Below are 10016 nucleotides of genomic sequence, written 5' to 3'. Positions count from 1 at the left end.
CCAACTACCTTGAATCAAGGTATCTGATTCAAGGAGCCTGAATTAATTTTTTGGGCACTTACAGTTTCCTTAACAGAATGAACTTCAGTAAAAGAGGAAAAATGGGCTTAATTTATACTTTTAATTTTTTAATTTATTTAATGTTTATTCATTTTTGAGAGACAGAGCATGAGCAGGGGAGGAGCAGAGAGAGAGGGAGACCTAGAATCTGAAGTAGGTTCCAGGCTCTGAGCTGTCATCACAGAGTCCAATGTAGGGCTCGAATTCATGAACTGTGAGATCATGACCTGAGCTGAAATCGGATGCTTAACCAACTGAGCCACCCAGGTGCCCCTAATTTATGCTTTTTAAAAAGATTTTATTTCTTTATTTTTTTTATTTTTTTTTTTAATTTATTTTTTTCAACGTTTATTTATTTTTGGGACAGAGAGAGACACAGCATGAATGGGGGAGGGTCAGGGAGAGGGAGACACAGAATCGGAAACAGGCTCCAGGCTCTGAGCCATCAGCCCAGAGCCTGACGCGGGGCTCGAACTCACGGACCGCGAGATTGTGACCTGGCTGAAATCGGACGCTTAACCGACTGCGCCACCCAGGCGCCCCTTTATTTCTTTTTTAAACAGAGGGAGAGACAGAATACCATGCAGGCCCCGTGATGTCTGTGAGGGGCCTGATATAGGGCTCAACATGGGGCTTGATCCCACAAACCTCAAGATCATGACCTAAGCTGAAATCAAGAGTCTGATGCTTAACTGACTGAACCACCCAGGTGCCCAGGCTTAATTTATACTTTAGTGAGTCAAATATTTTGACCTTCAACTGATGTAAAGCCCATTGCTGGTTTAGAGGGAGACAAATCATGTCACTTGTAGCTCTTTGACTTGTAAGCAAATTGATGATCAGTGGTGATTCCAAAATTAAATTCAATTAAATGTAAAAATTCTTAACAGTATTTAAATTTCAGGCCCTTTTGAATTTCCCAAAGTACTTGCTTAATAACAGAGAAGTACTATTATTCTCTATTATTATATAGAGAATATATATATATAGAGAGAGAGAGAGAGAGAGAGAGAATATATATATATTCTCTATATAATAATAGAGAATAATGTTATTCTCTATTATTTATATATCTCAGGCCTGGGGGGATCCTGTTGGTTAAGTGTCTGACTATTGGTTTCTGCTCAGGTCACGATCTTATGGTTGGTGAGATCCATCCCCTCCTGGGGTTCTGCAGTGGGATTGGAACCTGCTTAAGATTCTCTCTCTCCCTCTCCTTCTGCCCCTTCTCTGTTCACACTTTCTTTCTCTCTCTCAACAAACAAACAAACAAACAAACAAACAAACAAATAATAGAGAGGTACCCTTTAGAACTGTGCTGTCCATGCTAATTGTCACACATGAGTGGCTATTGGGCAGGTACAAGGGAGCAACTTGGGGTTGAGATGGGCTGGAGGTGTAAGCCTCACACTGGATTTCAAAGGCTGGGTTAAAAAAAAAAAAAGAATATAAAATATTGTGTTATGCATTTTTTATTTTTTTTTTAAATTTTTTCCACGTTTTTTATTTATTTTTGGGACAGAGAGACAAAGCATGAACGGGGGAGGGGCACAGAGAGAGGGAGACACAGAATCGGAAACAGGCTCCAGGCTCTGAGCCATCAGCCCAGAGCCTGACGCGGGGCTCGAACTCACGGACCGCGAGATCGTGACCTGGCTGAAGTCGGACACTTTACCGACTGCGCCACCCAGGCGCCCCTGTTATGCATTTTTTAAAAAGTTTATTTATTTAAGTAATCTCTACACCCAATGTGGGGCTTGAATTTATGACTCCGAGATTAAGAGCTGCTCGCTGCTCAGACTGAGCCAGCCAGGCGTCCGTCATTATACTTTTCAATATTAATTACACATTGCAGTGATATTGTGTGTACATTGGGATAAATACAAAATATAATTAGTGATAATTCTTCCTAGTCCTTTGTCCTTTCTAAGGTGGCTACTAGACAATTTTAAATCCCACATGTGGCTCACATTATATTTTCTACTCACATTATAGCCCACTGAGCCCTATTCTGGATCTCTGACTTCTAGGACTGTAAGATAATAAATGTATGTTGTTTTAAGCCACTAAGCAGGCGGTAATTTGTCACAGGGCAACAGGACACTAATAAAAGCATGGGGAGGAAACTGAGCTCTGTGAAGTGAAGGAAATATAACCAGATCACAGGTTCTCCAGCTGAGCCCTGTGGCTCTGCCATCACTCACCGATTCCAAGAGCAGCAACCACTTTCCAATGCCCCCAAAGGAGTGTGATGGAAAGCCACTTCATTCCTTCATACAGTGAGGGAAGCTCCCTGAGAGTAGAAGCAATCAATTGTTGTAACAGTAAATAGCTTTTGAAACTTAAGATTTTCTCATTTCCATTAAAAGTATTGTTGTAATAAGGCACTTAGCTATCTTTCTCTTAGTCAGTAGGTCAGAGGAAAGTAAAGCATGACAGAGAGATGAACTTTATTTTATTTTTTTAAAGTTTATTTATTTATTTTGAGAGAGAAAGCACGTGCAAACAGAGGAGGGGCAAAGAGAGAGGAAGAGAGAGAGATAGAGAGAGAATGCTAAGCAGGCTCCCGGCTGCCAATGCAGAGCCCCATGCAGGGCTCGAACCCATGAACCTTGAGATCATGACCTGAACTGAAATCAAGAATCAGATGCTTACCGACTGAGACACCCAGGTGCCCGAGACATGAATTTTGATATTAAGTGATTTATGCATTCATGACTATGACCTCAGAAATGAAGATCACGTGGCAAAATATTCTAGAAGAATTGATCCAAAATTTTCTGGAGACCCTTGCAGGCATCATTATGCAGACTTCATGCCACATTCTTTTAAATTCATGAGACACAGAGAGAATAACAAGGGGCTCTCATGTGTTAGTGCTGCATTAGTGGAACCACAAGCAGCCAAATGTCTGTGTAGGTCACGTGGTATGAGATAGCTCTAGGGCCACAGACTTCCTCCCAGATCCTGGGGACAAACTCAACTGTAAACCAGGGGCATCTGCAGGCTGAGGGATGTCTTTTCTTCCTTCTAGTCCTCTCCCCCCTTTCCCTCTGTGTCCTGCCTTTCTTCCCCCCTACATTATATTATTTTCTGTCTTCACATCCTATTTAAGGAGCTCTCATCTGGTCCCATGGTCAGTCCTCTCCCGATATCTCTGGATACCCCTGCTGACCTGTGTGACTGGCCTTTCATGCCTCACTCATTCCAAACTCAGTGGGGTCTAGTTCCTACCACATTTCCCTTCCTCACGTGTGCCTTAGTTCGGTAAAGTGCATCCCCAGGCCAACAGTCACTTGGGTCAGATTCTGGGGTGTCCCCAACTCTTCTCTCACCTCTTCCCTGGGCCCCTGCACCTACCTCTTTGCCACCAGCTCCACAGAGCTCCCTTTTATGATCTGTGGGGCCCTTGCATCGTCGGTGTGCCCATCCAGCCCTCTACGATTAGGCATGTCCTCTCTGTTGCATGCCTCCCACTTCTGCTCTTCTAGCTGTGAGCACATGTGGCAGCTAAGCAGGTTGTTTCCTGCTTTGGGGGCCTTGCTCATGCTTGCACTTTTTTTTTTTTTTTGGCAAAGAATGATTTTCCTTCATTATAGGGCCTGCCAAGTTTCTTTCTCCTGATCTTTAATACTCATTCCAAGCTTCACCCACACGCCCCCAACCGTCAACTCTGCATGTCGGCTCAGCTCAGCGGAAGACCACTGTCCCTGCATCCCGGGCCCCCTCTCATTATGCTGCCTCCCTGCTTTCTGTATACAGTCCTTTGCTGTACCTGATGACCCCTGTGTGTTCCATTTGCAGCAGGATCTGGGAACTATGACAGCATTCATCACGTGCGGGCTGCTCAGTGAAGCAGAGCCTTCTGAACCACACATTAGGGGATTTATCACTAAAAGAACAGAGATCATGCACAAGAGTGTTTGCAGTACTTGTCGTCCTCGTTAAATCTCTCTAGAAATGAGAGCAGATGAATAGCATATATATCTATAAAAACAGAGAAACATTGCTTTCTTGACAATGTGTCAGTTCAACCTGCATCCAAATGTCAAAACAAAGTTAAAGAGAGAATGACAGAAACCAACTTACTAATTGCTAATCATTTCTCGTGAAGTCATCTAACAAAGAGATATTTCCTTGGAAAGAGTTTCCTTTTCGTCTTCAAATTTAAAAAAGATATGGAAATGTGTGAGGGTACACAAAAGAGGAGAGAAAAGCGTAAAGAACCCTGTATACCCATCACCTTGCTTCAACAATAGCTGGTAGTTCGCTGATTTTTTTTTTTAACCTGGAACATTTTATTTTATTTTTTTTCAAAGATTTAGCTTTTATTTTTTATTTGAGAGAGAGAGAAAGAGAGCACATGAGCTGGGGAGGGGCAGAGGGGGAGAGAGAGAATCCCAAGCAGGCTCCACGCTCAACATGGAGCTCCATGTGGGGCTCAGTCCCATGACCCTGGGATCAAGACCTGAGCCAAAAATCAAGAGTTGGATGCTCAACCGACTGAGCCACCCGGTAGCCCCTAACCTGGAACATTTTAAAGCAAGTCCCGGATATTATAGCATTTCACCTGTCAGTGTTTCAGAATGTATCTGTAATGAATATGGGCTTTTTTCTTCCAATAATTACAATACGCCCAACCAATTAAACCGTAATTCCTTGATATTATATAATACCTAGTTTTATGTTTAACCTCTCCTAATTGTCTCAAAAGTATCTTCTTAGAGTAGGTTTGTTTCATTTAGGATAAAAAGGTCTACACATGGCGTTTGGTTGACACTTCTGTTAAAGTGTCTCTCTTTTTTGCAACATTTTGAAATAATTTCTGATAGAGAAAAGTTATAAGAATAGTACTAAGAGTACCTGCATCCCTTTTATCTAGGTTCTATTTTTTTGAACGATTTGAAAGTAAATTGTTTTTTCACCCCTAAATACCTGAGGATACTTCCAAAGAATAAGGGCTTTATCTTAAATAACCACAATATAGTTATCAAAATGAAAAGCACAAAATTTAGCATCATGCAATACTATAACTGAACCCACAGCCCGCTTTCAAATTCTGTCAATTGCCCAATAATATCATTTACAGATATAACTTTTCCCAGTCCAGAGTTGAATCCAGAATTATGCATCCAGAAGATTAAACCTTTAGTCCTCTTTAATCTGGAATAGACTTTCTTTGCGTTTCTTGACCCCGACCTTGCTTTAGTGTACAGGACGGCTATTTCATGGAATGCCCACAATTTGGGTTTGTGTGATATAGTCACATAATTTGATTTAGGTTATGCATTTTTTGGCAAGAATTTTCCAGAAGTGATGCTGTGACTTTCTCAGAGCGTCTTACCAGAAGGCATCTGATGCCAGCTTGTCTTACGACTAGTGATGCTAGATTTGATCACTTGGTGGACATGGCATATGCCAGTTTTTTCCACTGTCAAGTTCCTATTTTTCACTTTGGAATTCGTAAGTGATTTCTGGGGAGATACTTTGAGACTATGGCAATGTTTGGCTCTTCATTTAACTTTCATCTGCTAGTTTTAGGATCTATTGATGATTTTCTAACCTCATTATTTCTTCTTTATTTACTAATATTTATGTACTATTTTTCCTTTATTTAGTTTTCTGTTGTAAGGACAAGATTTTCCATTCCCATTTTCTCTCTCTCTCGCTTTCTCTCTCTGTCCCTCATCTCTCTCTCCATGCACGCACACACACACTCACACACACACACACTCACACACACACATATATCAATGTGTACTCATAGATTCTTATTTTGTTCAGTGGAGCATAATCTGTTACAGTTACCAGTCATGTCAATATTCACCTTGTCTCTGGTCTTACCAGAGGGAATGTCCTCAGCTTGGTTGCTGTGTCTTAGGCCATGTTCCCATCATTTCTGAACACTATCTTGCTTTCTGGCACAGGATATTCCAGGATCGTCTTGTACTCCCTGTGCTGCCGGCCTGCATTTGACCTTTTGTCCAAGGGATTCTGGTTAAGAACTTAATTTTAACAACCACTTTTATCATAACAGATCACACTTCTAAACTTTTTCAAACTGGTATTATTTCAACATTGAGCAAGAGTGTCCATTTCAAACAAAACAGTCGAGTTGAGTTAGAAAATAAGCTGCAAACATATGGCATCTGTCTTTTTCTGTATGACTTATTTCACTTAGCATCACACTCTCCAGTTCCATCCATGTTGGTACAAAAGGCCATATTTCATTATTTCTCATTGCCACGTAGTATTCCATTGTGCATATAAACCACAACTGCTTTATCCATTCATCAGTTGACGGACATTTAGGCTCTTCCCATAATTTGGCTATAGTTGAAAGTGCTGCTATAAACATTGGGGTACAAGTGCCCCTATGCATCAGCACTCCTGTATCCCTTGGGTAAATTTCTAGCAGTGCTATTGCTGGGTCATATGGTAGATCTACTTTTAATTTTTTGAGGAACCACTCCTATGTGGATCCTGAGAAACTTAACAGAAGACCATGGGGGAGGGGAAGGGGAAAAGAAGTTACAGAGAGGGAAGGAGGCAAACCATAAGAGACTCTTAAAACCTGAGAATAAACTCAGGGTTGGTGAGGGTGGGAGGGAGGGGAAGGTGGGTGATGGGCATTGAGGAGGGCACCTTTTGGGATGAGCATTGGGTGTTGTATGGAAGCCAATTTGACAATAAATTTCATATTAAAAAAAATTCCTAGAAGAGAAAGCAGGCAAAACCTCATTGACCTTGGCAGCAACAACTTCTTACTCAACACATTGCTGGAGGCAAGGGAAACAAAAGCAGAAATGAACTATTGGGACCTCATCAAAATAAAAAGCTTCTGCACAGAGAAGGAAACAACCAGCAAAACTAAGAGGCAACCGATGGAATAGGAGAAGATATCTGCAAATGACATATCAGATAAAGGGTTAGTATCCAAAATCTATAAAGAACTTACCGAACTCAACAACCAAAAAACAAATAATCCAATGAAGAAATGGGCAAAAAACATGAATAGACACTTCTCCAAAGAAGAATCAAGATGGCCAACTGACACATGAAAAAATGCTCAACATCACTCATCACCAGGGAAATAGAAATCAAAACCACAATAAGATGCCACCTCACACCTGTCAGAATGGCTAACACGAACAACTCAGGCAACAACAGATGTTGGTGAGGATGCGGAGAAAGGGGATCTCTTTCGCACTACTGGTGGGACTTCAAACTGGTGCAAGCACTCTGGTAAACAGTATGAAGGTTCCTCAAAAAATTAAAAATAGAACTACCTTAGGACCCAGCAACTGCACTACTAGGCATTTATCCAAGGGATACAGGTGTGCTGTTTCGAAGGGACACATGCACCCGCATGTTTATAGCGGCACTATCAACAATAGCCAAAGTATGGAAAGAGCCCAAATGTCCATCGATAGATGAATGGATAAAGAAGATGTGGTATATATATATACAATGGAATACTACTCGGCAATCAAAAAGAATGAAATCTTGTCATTTGCAACTATGTGGATGGAACTGGAGGGTATTATGCTAAGTGAAACTAGTCAGAGAAAGACAAATATCATGACTTCACTCATATGTGGAATTTAAGATAAAAAACAGATGAAAATAAAGGAAGGGAAGTAAAAATAATATAAAAACATGGAGGGGGACAAAACATAAGAGACTCTTAAATATGGAGAATAGAGGGTTACTGGAGGGGTTGTGTGAGGGGGAGATGGACTAAATGGGTAAGGGGCATTAAGGAATCTACTCCTGACATCATTGTTGCACTATATGCTAACTAACTTATATGTAAATTATAAAAAAACAGATAAATAAAGAGAACGGGGGAAAAAAGAAGAAAAAAGAAAATAAGCTGAGAAAGCATCCTTCAGCTTAATTGTATTTGTTAATTGATAGTATGTAGAATATACATTTTTTAAACCCCAGGAATAAGCTTAATAGCTTTTGTAATATAAATAATCTTGGGTGACCTTTGCAACCTTCGAATTTCTGCTTAATTTTCCAAAGTAAACGGGCACTTACTTACCTCATAAAAATTACCCACAATTTCTCTGAGAGCCTGCTGTCCTCCGTGCGCTGACTCATAGCCAAGGTGATGATCATCCCTTAAATGAATATAGAGGCTCAAAAAGTTTATTCATTTCGATCTCAATCTCTTGTTCTTTGTAAGCTCTCAACCCTATTTCTCACAATAGAAGGTGGGACCTGATTGATGAAATCACTCTGTGGTAGCGCTTCTCAAAGTTCACTGTTTCAGAAAAGTTACTTGGAGGGTAAAGGAAAACTGCAGGTCCCTGGGCTCTACTCCATACACATGTGGGAGCTGGGGTGGGCCAGGAATCGGCATTTTCCCAGCACTCCAAGAAACTGGCAGGTAAGGGGTCTGGACTCACACTTTGAGAACGACCATCCCAGGATGACTTTGTTTACTATAGATGATGGGGGTGCAGGGCATTGAATCGTGGAGGACATGAGATAGTAGTCCTGAGCAATGAAAAATCTCACATTGTGGCTATTTGGGATATGCTCATTATATCTGCATGGGCAGCCCATGCGGATGTTATTTGAGGGAAAAAAGATTTCTCATAAATGGCTGGAGATTTTCTAAAACGTGATTTGAAAAAGGCATGAAGCAGTGTGGTTAAGGAATAGAGTGAAAACATTTATCAGGGTGAAGTTGAAATCAGAATATAGAGTGGATTTATAGGTCACATCAGGGTTCCTCAAACCAAAGGTTGGGCAAATATCAAGACAGGATGAAGGGACAGAGCTCCAGAATTCTATCAGCAAACTGAGTGAAAAAGGGAAGGTCTTATCATTTCATTTGATTCCATTTTTTTTTTTGAGAGAGAGAGAGAGAGAGAGAGAGAGAGAGAGAGCATGAGCAGGGGAGGAGAGAGAGAGAGAGAGAGGGAGGCAGAGAGAGAGAGAGAATGAGAACCTCAAGCAGACTCCACACTCAGCATGGAGCCCGATACGGGGCTCGATCCCATGACCCTGAGATCATGAATTGAGCTGAAATCAGGAGTCGGATATTCAACTGAATGAGACTCCCAGGCACCCCTCCTGCTTCCAAGTTTTTAAATTCTAGTCTCTGCGATCTGACATGAACTGCAGACTAAAGAGAACTTTATGCTTTCCCTTCTTCTTCTTCTTCTTTTTTTTTTTTTTGTAGAAAATAATATGTAGTGTAAATGTGGTGGAGGAAAAGTCATTAAGATGAAAATGTTTAAGAACTACTGGATTACACTGAAGTCTTAATTATGAAACTCTTCCTCGGGTCTTGCAGTCTGTCTCTGGCAAGTCCCAGTGTCCCTTGTCCCATCACCATAGAGCAAAGTTAATACAACTGTGCTTTGTCACTAATGTGTTCACCAAAATATTCCTGCCTTTCAGGCACAAGTGCGATTGGGCTTTCCTGTCCCCTCAGTGTTAGCGGTGGCCATGTGACTTTCTTTGGCCAATGCTAAAATGTGAGTGGAAGTGACATATGCCGATTCCTTGTGGAGCCTCTAAGAACAAGTGCATGAGTCACCATTCTCTCTGTAATGACACAAATGAAAATGCCCCAGATAGTGGCTGATGTATTAGCCTTCCCTAGTGTGGGAAGAACGTGTGGAGTAGAGTCTGCAGACAACCCATAATGAATACTGTAGCACAGATAATTAGCATGAGTGACGATTAAACCTCATTGTTTTTTGTCACCAAGATTTTTGTGATTGTTTGTTACTGCAGTTTGGTCCAGCCCACCCTGACTGATTCCATAGTTAATGACAATGGCTCATGGAGGGCCTTTTCGAGAATGAGAAACCTCTTTTTATTTCAATATCCACTGACTAAGAATATACATGTTGTCTAGAAGCTACTGTGAATTCAAAAACATTTTAAAATACATTTTAATTTCGCTAACTGTAACCTTCACATATATTTGA

Source organism: Felis catus, chromosome A3, assembly GCF_018350175.1.
Source record: "Felis catus isolate Fca126 chromosome A3, F.catus_Fca126_mat1.0, whole genome shotgun sequence".
Classification (NCBI taxonomy): Eukaryota; Metazoa; Chordata; class Mammalia; order Carnivora; family Felidae; genus Felis; species Felis catus.
Note: the sequence above shows the minus strand (reverse complement) of the source record.